This window comes from Talpa occidentalis, unplaced genomic scaffold (genome assembly GCF_014898055.3).
Source record: "Talpa occidentalis isolate TD23 unplaced genomic scaffold, MPIMG_talOcc4v2.1 talOcc4.15, whole genome shotgun sequence".
Taxonomy (NCBI): Eukaryota; Metazoa; Chordata; class Mammalia; order Eulipotyphla; family Talpidae; genus Talpa; species Talpa occidentalis.
Genome location: NW_023601543.1, coordinates 11241374 through 11253908, shown reverse-complemented (window position 1 = coordinate 11253908; position 12535 = coordinate 11241374). Strand labels below are relative to the sequence as shown.

At 44.4% G+C, this 12535-nt stretch overlaps 1 pseudogene; it reads left to right on the top strand.

The window, feature by feature from the left end:
* Positions 1–7055: 7055 nt before the first annotated feature.
* Positions 7056–7333, top strand: LOC119246521 (60S ribosomal protein L37a-like; annotated as a pseudogene).
* The last annotated feature ends 5202 nt before the right edge of the window (positions 7334–12535 follow it).

Below are 12535 nucleotides of genomic sequence, written 5' to 3'. Positions count from 1 at the left end.
CCAGCCATCACACCCTACCTTTTCCTCCCTCGACCTTGGAAACCCCCTTTTCGCTTTCAAGATTCAGTGTAAACATACTCTTGTCTGACCCCTTCGTGATTGCATGGTCCCGCCCACACCCCTCTGCAGAGGAAAGATTTCTTCTGTTGCCAACTGCAGGGGTTAAAGACACAGCGCTATCAAGCTATCGCCAGCCGCTGTAACATGAGTTCCATCCCCGGCCAGGGAACACTCAGATATCATCCTAAGTAGTGACTTCATTTAATGCGTTTGCTTAACTCCCCCGTATAGGAATTTACTTAGTTCCTGCAACAAACGTATGTGGTCGGTCGTCTTCTTCTAACCGACATGGCGCAGCAGACCTCTCCTGTCTCCCCGGCTGCTCCCCTCAGCAGTGTATTCCAGTAGATCCGCCTGTTCTGCGCCCCAAGCTGTCTGGTGAATCCTCCCACACACACTCCCCCCCAACTCTGGCCTACACCCCCTTTCTTGTATGCATAAATATATAAAAATCTTTTCTTGAAAAGATTATGTTCGGGGCAAGAGTGGACATAAGTGAAGTAAACACAATTTTGACTTATGAATTGGCCCCATCATTGGCCGTATGTTGAAAATATGTTTTAATTTAGGAAAATTTAACATCTTTATGATTGGGAGTCACCCTCTCTCGGACTGGGATATCAATTCGTGTTTGAGTATTCCTTTGTGTCCCTCTTAGGCATCCCAAACCTTTCTTCGTGTGGTTCTTAAGTTTAAAAAACATGATCTTAGGCATCATTTCCTTTGAATTGCTTTTCTGAATAGGATCCTTACCACCATTTTATATTTTAGCTGGTTATTTTTCCTACATGTAAAAGCTGGTGATTAGTTTATATTAATTTTTTTGTGTTCAGCCACACAATTGAATGGCCGTAATGTGCAATCGTTAATTTCCCCTACACTTTTGAGGCTCTTATTTAGTTATTCCTTTGGTCTATCCTAACATGCATACTTTTATAGAATATTTGGAGAGCATCCAACCTCTCTTACTTCTTTCTGTCTTTCAGTTACTAATATTGATTATTCTCTTTTGGTCGCTGACTATAACAAATTACGACATTTCTTAGCCTTTAATCATCCTTACGTTACCTGGTCATGGTGCATCATTCTCTGACTCTACTGCTCTGGATGTGTTGACTATTTTTTAGGGCTTTTCCATTCATGTTGCAGACCACTACACTTTGGGCCTAGGTGCCAGTAATCCCTGCCTGAGGCGTGCATAAATCAACAGGAAAACATGTTCACAGAACCTCACACAAGGGGTAACGGGAAGTCAAGGGGACACTAAGGAACCAAGAGCAGCAGTGAGCTGCAGGCAGGGAGAGTGTGCACCAGGCAAACTCCTTAGCCCTAGAGCACTTGGACCATCTCCTGTCCAAGCCCAGCAGGATCAGCCCTCACAACAGAGTGCCAGGTAACCTGGGCTCCCCCCTGATGCCCGTCCTCCTCCCTGAAGCCCTGTCCTCTTCCTCGGCCAGCCTTGGAAAACTCGGCCCCGCCCCCCAGGTTCCGACCCCGCCTCCTCCAGCCGACTTTGGCCCAGCCCTTTCCCTGGAGGACCCGCCCCTAGCTGGTCACCCCTTCTGTGTCCCCCTCTTCCAGTATAGCATCTGCGCACTGGCGACTACTCGGCCTTCTTCCTGCCGCTAGGGATCCCGTCTTTTATTTCTTCCTTCCATCTTCCTTCTTCCGTTTGTTTGTTTGTTTGCTTGTTTTTATTTTTTATTTTTTATTTTTTTAAATAATAAATTTTATTTTTATATTCCCGATACAATTGCAACCCCCCCCCATTCTGACCCCAATCCCTCCCCTCCCGCCCCCACCCCCAAAAAGTGTCTCTGGTTCATAGTTTTTTGTTGATTTTCATTTTCACTTTCTTAGAGTTATTCATTTTCCTGGTCCCTTATTTAAGTTTTCTAGATTCCTGCTATGAGTGAGACCATCCGGTATTTTTCTTTTTCTTTCTGGCTTATTTCGCTGAGCATGATCCCTTCCAGCGCCATCCATGTTGCTGCAAATGGCATGTGTTTATCTTTTTTGAATGCTGAGTAATATTCCATGGTATATATGTACCACATCTTCTTGATCCAGTCATCTATTGTTGTTTGTTTTTAAATCTGCCTTATTGCACTGGCTGGAGTCTCCAGTTCAATATTGAATTGAAGTGGTGAGAGTGGGCAGGCTTGTCTTGTCCCTGATCCAAGGGTGTAAAGCATTCTGGCATCTTCTTCTTCTTCTTCTTCTTCTTCTCCTTCTCCTTCTCCTTCTCCTTCTCCTTCTCCTTCTCCTTCTCCTTCTCCTTCTTCTTCTTCTTGAGGCTAGCTATGGTATTTGTGGATGCCTTTCATGAAATCGAGGAGGTCGCTTCTATTCCAAGTGAGATGACAGTTTTTTTTTTTTTTTCATAAGCACGTAACACCGAAATCCTCTCTCTAGGTGTTTACCCTAGAGAAGTGAAAACATGCTCACAAAAAAAATCTGTAATTAAAGTTTACTGCTGATTTATTTGTAACTGCCGGAAACTTTAAAATGCCAAAAGTCCTCGAAAGGTGAATGGATGACCAGACAGTGGTACACACATTCACACAGTGGCAGACAGACTTGAAAGTGGTCCCCGCGTACCCTACTTCCTGCGTATGCTTTTGAGTGTGGGTAGGGACTGTGGCTGGCTTCCAGTCAAAAGAAACGAAAAGGTGATGAAATGTCAATAGTATGACGAGGTTACACTACACACAACTACATCGTGCGAGCACACATTCCCCCTCCTCTGCTGGTCTGAGGATGCAAGCTGTGCTGCTGTCAACTGCCTATGGTGAGGGCAATATAGTAGAGAATTGCCACCAGTTTTAGAAAACAAAAAAAGTAAGAGATTTCTTACGTTTAACCCTCTTTCCACTAACTGGTTATGCTGCGATATTCTTTGTACATTCTGTTCTGGGTTATTTTGGCGACTATTTGGGGCTTTCAAATCATGGCACAAGGAAACCACACCTGCAAACAGCGGTGTATGTTTCTCTGACGGACAGATTCATGAATAAGCAGGGAAAAGAGTTCACAGACCCTCCCTCCAGTGGCGTCCAGAGGCGAGGGTCAGCAAAGGCTATGTACGGTAGGGCCTGTGACAGACGTGCGGAAGGCGGCGGCAGGAGGACAGCTCAATCGGCAAAAGAGGGAGCCCAGCGTCGGGCTTCCAAGCCCCGCGGGCTAGAACCTCAGCGCGCCAGACCAGGGGTCCTGGGCTCCTCACAGGCCCCACCCCTCGCCCTGGGCGGAGCCTCCTGGAGCAGGCTCGGCCCGCCCCTTTCTGCCCAGCGCCTTAGCGCAGCCTCCCCAGCTGCGCCTGCGCACGACCCGGCGAGGCGACCACCCGGCCCTGTGGGCGGGGCCCGCGCAGGCGCCGGGTGCCGCCCACGGCCCCGCCCTCCCCTGGCCCGGGCCCGCCCACGGCACACACGCACTTCCCGCCACGCCTCCCCGCCCACCTCGGCCCAGACCCGCCGAGCCCAGCTGAGCCCCGCGGCGCGATGGACGGCCGAGTGCAGCTGATCAAGGCCCTGCTGGCCCTGCCCATCCGGCCGCAGACGCGTCGGTGGAGGAACCCGATTCCCTTTCCCGAGACGTTTGACGGCGACACCGACCGGCTGCCGGAGTTCATCGTGCAGACGGGCGCCTACATGTTGGTGGACGAGACCCTGTTCTCCAGCGATGCCCTGAAGGTGACGTTCCTCATCACCCGCCTCACCGGGCGGGCCCTGCAGTGGGTGATCCCCTACATCCGGAAGAAGAGCCCCCTGCTCAATGATTACCGGGGCTTCCTGGCCGAGATGAAGCGGGTCTTTGGCTGGGTGGAGGACGAGGACTTCTAGGCGGGGGCGGGGAGACCCCCGGGCCTGGGGGCGGGCCCCGCGGAGGGCCCGCTGCGCCCGTCGCCTGCGGCCGGTGGCCGGTCGCCTCTCGGCGGCCCGTGGGCAGCGGGCAGTCGCCGCCCGGACCGCCACAGGCGTCCTCCCGCCGCGCCTCCCGCTCCCTCACCTTCCAGTCGCCGCGCTGTCCCCCGCGCTCCTGTCCCCTCCCGCGTCGTGCTTGCCTTTGTTCCAGAATAGCGCTCCAGCCTGCCGCAGCTGCCTCTGGGCCTGGCTGCGGAGCGCGCCGCCGCCGCCGCCCCCCCGCGGCCAGCCCGGCCCCTCCCGTGCACGCTGGGACCCTGCGGGGCGCTCCCGCTGCCGTGGCGGCCCCGGTTGCGCCCTGGGCGGACCCCCCGGGGCCGGGGCCGGGGCCGGGGCCGGGGCTGGGGCCGGCCGCTGCCGGGGCGCGCCTGTCAAACTGCCAGGCCTTGCACCAGAGCGCCCAGAGACCAGCACCGCCGCTCCGAGACCAGAGACCAGAGACCAGCACCGTGCAGGCGCCCCCCACGACAGGCTGCTGCCTTCAGCCCTCTGGACTCCCCCAGGAGCTACCTGAGCTGGCCACAGCCCCTGGACAGTGACTGCAGCAGCTGGCCCCCTGCCTGGAGGGGCCCGGCCAGCCTTTCTCCTCCAGCGGGACCGCTCCCTCCCTGCTCCCAGGGAACATCCTCTGCTCCTGCCACCTGGCTGCCAGGTCCCAGGGGTGCCTGGCGGCCCAATCCAGCCACTCCCTTTCTCCTGTGGACCTCTTCTTTTGCCCACAATCCACGTCTCTTCTGTATGGAGTATTTTCTGAAGTTTTGTGTTTGTGGGTCAACAGAATATCTGCTGTATTCTACTCAACTTAACACTATCTGGACAAAAGTCTTTTCCTTATTTCCAATAAATGTCAGATGCTATAAAAAGAAATTGAGTCTTAATAAATATCCACTTGTGATTGGGGTAAACTTAGGGAAATGTGGATGATCCTGTTCATAAGGCCTCATGGTTAAACTTTATAATGTTGCACACCATCTTAAAGCTGTCACAGAGCAACGAAAGTGGTTGGTTTAAAGCGGAGTTGAAAAAGGAGTTGGGGGAAAGAGCATAAAATAAAATTTGCTGTCCACCAGGCTGCCAGGTGTCATTTAGCCTATCCCATATAGCGTCTGGTCAACTGAAACCAGTTTCCAGGTCCAGGCAGTTCCCACTGATCGGAGATTGGATCAAGAAAACATGGTATATCCACACCATAGAATTCAATTCAGCCATAAGGAAAGACAAAATGTTGACGTTTACTGCAAAATAGGAATTCTCGGGGAATATGTAAAGTGAAACAAGTCAAATGACAAGACAAATATTGGACATTTACCTAACAGATGATTTAACAGAGCAAAAAGACTTACAAAAACCAGCAGATTTCATAAATGAAGTAAGATTTCTGAGGTTAAGAGGGAGGGGAAAGGGTGAAATGATCAGAGGGGTATAAGGGATGGTGGTGGAGGAAAATGTTTACAAGTCCATGACTTATATTTAGTGTTATACAACCTCACCATAATCTAATTTTAGAACATCTTCTTCACCCTAAAAAGAAACCTCATATTCATATCAGTCATTCCCTATCTTAGTTTTGGTTTATGCAGCAAAATTCCATAAACTTGGTGGTTTAAATGACAAACATTGAGTTATTAATAACTCTTGAGAGGAAGTAAAAGATCAAGGTGCTGATAGATTTGGTATCTATAGTAAGGGCACTCTTAACTCATTTGTGGACAGCCACTTTCCTGCTGTATCCTTACAAAGGGACAAGGAAGGGTGTGGTCTTTGGTTTTTGTTTTTTTTAAAGATTTATTTATTCATGCATACAAGAGCTGGGGTGTAGGTCAGAGATGGGGAGGTGAGAGGATTCACCAGAGACAGAGTGGGGAGCAGAACAGGCGGATTTACTGAAATACACTGCTGAGGGGAGCAGCAGGAAAGACAGGAGAGGTCTGCTGCACCATCTGTGTTGTGCTATATGGATAGCTCCCTGACTAGGGTTGAAGTAGTGCTGCAGAGGCTGTGGATAGCTTCATAGTGCTGAGACTTAACCCCTTGCACCACCAGGGAGGCCCTTTTTGGTCTCTTTTTAGAAAAACATTTTATTCAGGTATGATTCATATGTAAAAAAAAAGATATATATTTAATGTATACAACTGGATGAGTTTAGCGATAAATATACACCCATCAAGGTCATTGATATATCCATCACCTCACAATATTTCCTCCTGCCCCTTTTATTATTATTTTGTGTGTGGAAGAACATTTATGATCTACTATCAATAGAACACTTGATGTAAGATCTCTTAGAATAAAACATAGGGAAAATGCTCCTTGATATGGATCTTGGCAATGATTTTTTGGATCTGACACCAAAAACATGGACAATGAAAGCAAAAATTAAAAAGTCGGATTACATAAAACTAAAAAGCTTCTGCACAGCAAACTAAACAATAAAATGAAAAGGAAACCTATAGAATAGGAGAAAATATTTACAAACCATATGTCTGATAAGGAATTAGTATCCAAAATACATAAGGAATTCCTACAACTAAATAGTAAACAAAACAAAACAAAACAAAAAGCTAACTAAATAACCTGATTTAAAAATGAAAAAAGGGACCTCCCTGGTGGCGCAAGGGGATAAGACCCAACCTGTGAAGCTATCCGCAGCCTCTGCAGCATGAGTTCCATCCCCAGGGAGCTACCCACATGGTGCAGCAGATCTCTCCTGTCTTTCCCGCTGCTCCCCTCAGCTGTGTATTTCAGTCAGTCAGTCTGTTCTGTTCTCCACTCCGTCTCTGGTGAATCCTCTCACCCCCCCACACACACACCTCTGGCCTTTACCCCAGTTCTTGTATGCATAAATAAATTAATCTTTTTTAAAAATGAACAAAGGACCTGAATATCTGAATAGACACTTCTCCAAAGATATGCAATATGTAAACAGGCATATTAAAAAGCGCTCAACATCATTAATCATCAGAAATATGCAAATCAAAACTATAGTGAAATATCACTTCATACCTGCTAAGATGGCTATTATCAAAAACCAAAAGATGCTCTCTGGACTACGACCTAATTTGTGGAAACATGGCTAAGTACACCAAGAAATCCTGAATTGTTGATAAATACAGGGCCCATTGTGGTGGCCCCCTCAGGAAAATGATGATAAAAATTGAAGTCAGCCAGCATACTAAGCACACTTGCACCTTCTGGGGCAAAACCAAGATGAAGAGGCGAGCTGTTCAGCTCTAGCATTGTGGTTCCTGCATGAAAACAGTGGTTGGCAGTGCCTGCACCTACTTGCCACTTCTACTGTTACAGTAAAGTCTGCCATCAGAAGACTGAAGAAATTGGAAGAGCGGTAAAAGCTTCAACACTTGAAATATTTCTAAGCTATAAGACATGGAATAATTTATATAACAAAAAGACAAAATGAGATATCATGTTGACAAAGATGTGGAGAAAAAAGAAAACTGGTGCACTGTTCATGGGACTGTATGTTGTTCAACCATTATTGAAAACATGTGGTGTTTCCTTAAAAAACAAACTGTTGTATGACCCAGTAATCCCTTATCTGGATGTATGTCCATGGAAATTGAAATCAAGATCTCAAAGATATACTTGCATTCCCATGTTCATTACAGAATTATTCACAGTAGCCTAGATATGAAAACAATCTTAGTGTCCATTGACGGATGAACAGATAAAGAAAATATAGTGTATTTGTACAAGAGAGTATTATTCAGCCTTAAAAAGGAAGAGAATCCTATTATATGCACCAGCGTGGCTGGACCTGGGGAATTAAGTGAAACAAGCCAAACACAGAAAGACAAATACTATATGGTCTCATTTATATGTGGAATCTAGAAACAGAGAATAGAATGGTGATTGTCAGGGATTAAGGAGAAGGAAAAATGAGGTGTTGATGTTCAAAGGGTACAAAGTTTTAGTTATGCAAGATGAGTAAGCTCTGGACTAGTGTACAGCATGGTGCTAACAATATTGTATTGTATACTTAAAAATTTTCCTAAGAAGGTAGATCTTACATTAAATATACAGTATTGTTAAAAAAAATCTCCCTAATCAGTTATTAAATATCTGGAGAGTCTTGGATAATCCCTAAGGTGGGCGGTTATTAGAAAATGCTCTCCCCTAATATTAGAAGGTGCCATCTGTTGCCATCTTTTTGCTTCATTTAATGTTTGGGTGTTTTTTTCCAGTAAAGGGGAAGGAAATGTGTATCTGTAACTGCTATATCTTTCCTGTTTTGTTCTTTTTGCCAGGTAAGTTTTGCCATCCATTAATACTATATTCTGGGGATTTGCTGGATTGCACATGAAGCTGGAGGTACATTATGTGCAATATGAGTATTAAATCTCATCAGTTCAGAGTTTTCATACACTAGGACAAAGTCCTATTAAAGTTAATTGAACAATTTGAATTATTTGAAAAAAGAAGTCCTTTTTTGCGCCACTGACTGGGTTCTCTATTTTTGATCCGCTTAATGTCATTTTTAATGGTAGTTTCTTTTTTCAGGTTTTATTGATATAACTGACATATAACATTATAAAAATTTAACGTGTACAACATGATGATTTGATGTATGCATATATTGCAAAATGATTAGCACAATAAGATTAGTTAACACATTCATCAGCTCACATAATTACCATTTTCTTCTGTTGTTATTGAGGTGAGAACATTTAAGATCTATATCTCTTAGCAACTTTCAAGTATGCAATACAGTATTGTTAACTATAGTCACCAGCTGGTACCAAGACCTATTCATCTTATAGCTGGATGTCTGTACCCTTTGACCAATATCTCCCCATTTCCCCCATCCTTCAGCTCCTGGTAATCATCATTCTACTTTGTTTCTATGAGTTTGACCTTTAGTGTTCCACACATGAATGATATCACATAGTATTTGTCTTTCTCTGACTTAGTTTACGTAGGTTCATCCATCTTGTTGCAAATGGCAGCATTTTATTTTTAAATAGTGAATAATATTCTACTTCCTGGGTTCCTAAGGCAGTTGAATCCAGTCTAACAAAGAAGCCAATTCAATTCCTGGGAATCTGTTTTCCTTGATGGTAGAGGAAAAATTGGATCAAGACAGAGAGTCACAGTCATGGGACCCCAACTTTCTTGCCTCCTCCTGGCTATAATTGTCCCTCAGGAGCAAGTCCTCTTGAATCCACAATGGGTAACCAACTTTTGAGGTTATATCAACAAGTAAGTGCCTCCTGAGCAGAGGCACTAAACTTGCTTTCTCATATACAGCCTCTGGACCATTCCTGTGCTGACTCAGAGTGGAACCTTAGTGGAAGAGGAAGGAAGCCCTCCAGCTTTTTTCCAATGGAGTGAAGGCATCAACATCTGCTTAGAAATGTGATGTGTGTTCATCTTGGCATATATGGAATAGTATCAAATAGGAAATGAGTATCACACACCATAACCAATTTAACATGTTATTTTTTTTTTCTTTAAGAATTGTCTCTATATGGGGCCTCCCTGGTGGCTCAGGGGTTAAAGACAGTGCTAGCAAGCTATCGCCAGCTACTACAACACAAGTTCAATCCCCTGCCCCTGCCAGCCAGGGAGCTAACCTATATGACTCAGCAGACCTCTCCTGGGCCTCACCCCGCTGCTCCCCTCAGCAGTGTATTTCAGTGGATCTGCCCGTTCTGCTTCCCACTATCTCTGGTGAATCCTCTCACCTGCCGCACCTCTGGCCTGTACCCCAGTTCTTGGGTCCATAAATAATCTTTTTTTTTAAATTGTCTCTATATGCTATGGTGGTGGGAGAACTACAGGAACTACGCCTGAGTGAAGAAATCAAATAATGTCCAAAAATTAACAAAGATGTAAGAAAATAAATAAATTTAAAAAAGAAATTGTTATAGCTCTTGTACACAGTGGAGGATCCAGCCATTTCGACTCATTTTATATCATGAACCATAACCTGTGTTAGTGCAGCATTTCAGAAAACCTAGCACTATTTTTTTCTAAAATGTTATTAATTTGTCGATCATTTACATGGCTATATAATTTTGGGAATACAACTTCACCCCTCCACACATGCACATGCTTCACTCACCCTCCACCAAAACTTCCGTGCCAATGTCCTATCATCTTTCTTCCCTATCCCCTCAGGTAGCTAGTATATTTTTCACAGTCTAAGAATTATTTTTGCCGTGCCTTGCCAATTTGACAAAACCTAATTCTAATACCTGTGTAATACAAATGTCCCGTAATATATATGCAATGACTATTCTGTTTATTGTGATGTGACTTCCTCCAAGTCATTTTGTTATTATTTAATACTTTTGATCATTATTTTTGAACATAAATCTTCATATTTTTTGTAATGGTTTCTTTAGGTTAGAGTTCTAGAAATGGAATTATTGTACAAAATATATGGTCATTTTAAAACTCTTAATGCATTTTGGAAAACTGCTTTACTTAAGCTTGTATTTTACTCCCACTGGTACACAGTGATGCCATTTCCCTCAAGCAGTGCTCATCTTTTTGCATTCCTCTAAATTGACAGCCAAAAAGGGTCTTTAATGATTTCTTCCATTTCATTTCCTATGGTTGTCACATTAAGGTTGAACCATGTTCATAAATTTACTGTCCATTTGTTTTCCATCTACCCTGAATTGGCTGCTCAGATAATGTTCATACATTTCTTGCAGGGTTGTTGTGTTTCTAAATGATTTTTATAAGCTACTTATTTATGAAGTATATTAACCATTTGTGATATTATGGCAGGTATAGCCTCAATTTTGTTTTCTACATTTTCAGATTTTATAATTTTTATCACTATATGTAATGTTATTTGTATACATCTAAATGCATTAAAAACCAGAAGATACTTAAGAACATTTTTTAAAAACAGATCATTCATTGACTATTTTATCCCTTTTCTATTGATTTGTGATGCCTGCCTTAATATGCAATTTCATGTGTGTATTGTGGCTTTTCTGGGTTACTGTGTCTCTTGCCCCTCCACTGCCTCATTGCCTGGCACCCAGAGTCCTATCCTGTAAGAAAGGTAGTGCTGGTGATATAATTGCCTTAAGGAGGCTGATCAGTGGTGAGTTCCACTCTAATTTTTTTCTGTAAAAATTCTTACTCAATTACTCTTCTCCCAAAGTAAGAGGGTGGTGTAGAGATTAGCTAGACGGCAGTCTTGGTCTTTCACAGTAGCCACCAAGATCAGTAAGCAGATGGCATCCTCAGTCTGGATACCACATGGTAGACCATTAGAATGATCATGCTCTTGGAAAACAGGAAGACATTTTCTCAGGAGTGACTAAGACATTGTGGTGCATTAAGAAGTCCATGTCATCTGAACAATTACTAACCGAAATAGAAAGAATATTTTGGTGCAACAGTCCTTCCCAGCAGCAGCCATACCTGCAGTACAGTGAACAGGTCACCATATCCAAGGCCTAACTATAGTAGAGAGTAGAGCATTATTTCTTCAGCCTAACATTTACCCTTCAAAGTGAAGAACAACAACCATTTTTTTGAACAGAGGGGAAGCCCCATCTAGGGTGCTCTGAAAGAACACCAAGTCCCATGGAAGGTTTGGGCTTAATAAAAAGGGACCCAGTCTCACACTTCTTGATATGTGATACTTATTTTAAAAAAAAGTCCCAGACTCTGTTTACCTCTTGATTATTGTGGGCTCTATCTTCTTTCTGACCAGATCAATTATTAGTTCAGACTCAGGCTGCTTGCTCTGTGTTCACCCCTTATTTCTCTACAGTTGGTTTTCTCTTTTGATCCAGGTAAAGAAAGTTTTACTCATGCAGACAAAGGATACACATTCATATAATTTTTATTGAATTTTGCTGTTCCCTCAGTTTTTGCATTGAAAATGTAATTCATCTCTGATTTATGTTGATATATGGCATGCAGTTAGAATCCAAATGTGCTTCTTCAAAATAGTTAGCCTATTTTTCTTCACTGTCACTCATAGAAATTTTCATCATTTTCTTTAATCTGTGATGTTTCAGGTATATTGTTCATCACGCATATTAGTACCAATTGTGGGGGTGCTATACATCAGGACTCTACCACACACCACACATTCTAGGCACGTAAATCAGGGGAGACAAAATGAATACTCACCGTGGGCCTCCTCGGTGGCGCAGCAGTTGAGTGCTGGGCTGCGAAGCTCTGCAGCGCTGGTTTGATCCCCGGCTGCCAGGCAAGGGTCCCACATGGCACACAGACCTCTCCTGCTGCCCACTGCTCCCCTCAGCAGTGTATTTTGTCAGTCTGCCTGTTCTGCTCTCCTCTCTGGCTCTGGTGAATCCTCTCACCCTCCGGCGCTTCTGACTGTACCCAGTGCTTGTATAAATAAATAAATAAATCTTAAAAAAAAAATACTCACCGTGAGGTGTCCATCACAGGACCTCCGCTGGACTCTTTTCTGTTTTATGATGCCAGAGATTGGACATCGGCCACAGAATGGCCTGGGACATATCTGCTGAACAAGACACGGACCCATGTACTGGACCAGGGAGGGAGAGGCACCATAGTCATTGAGACTC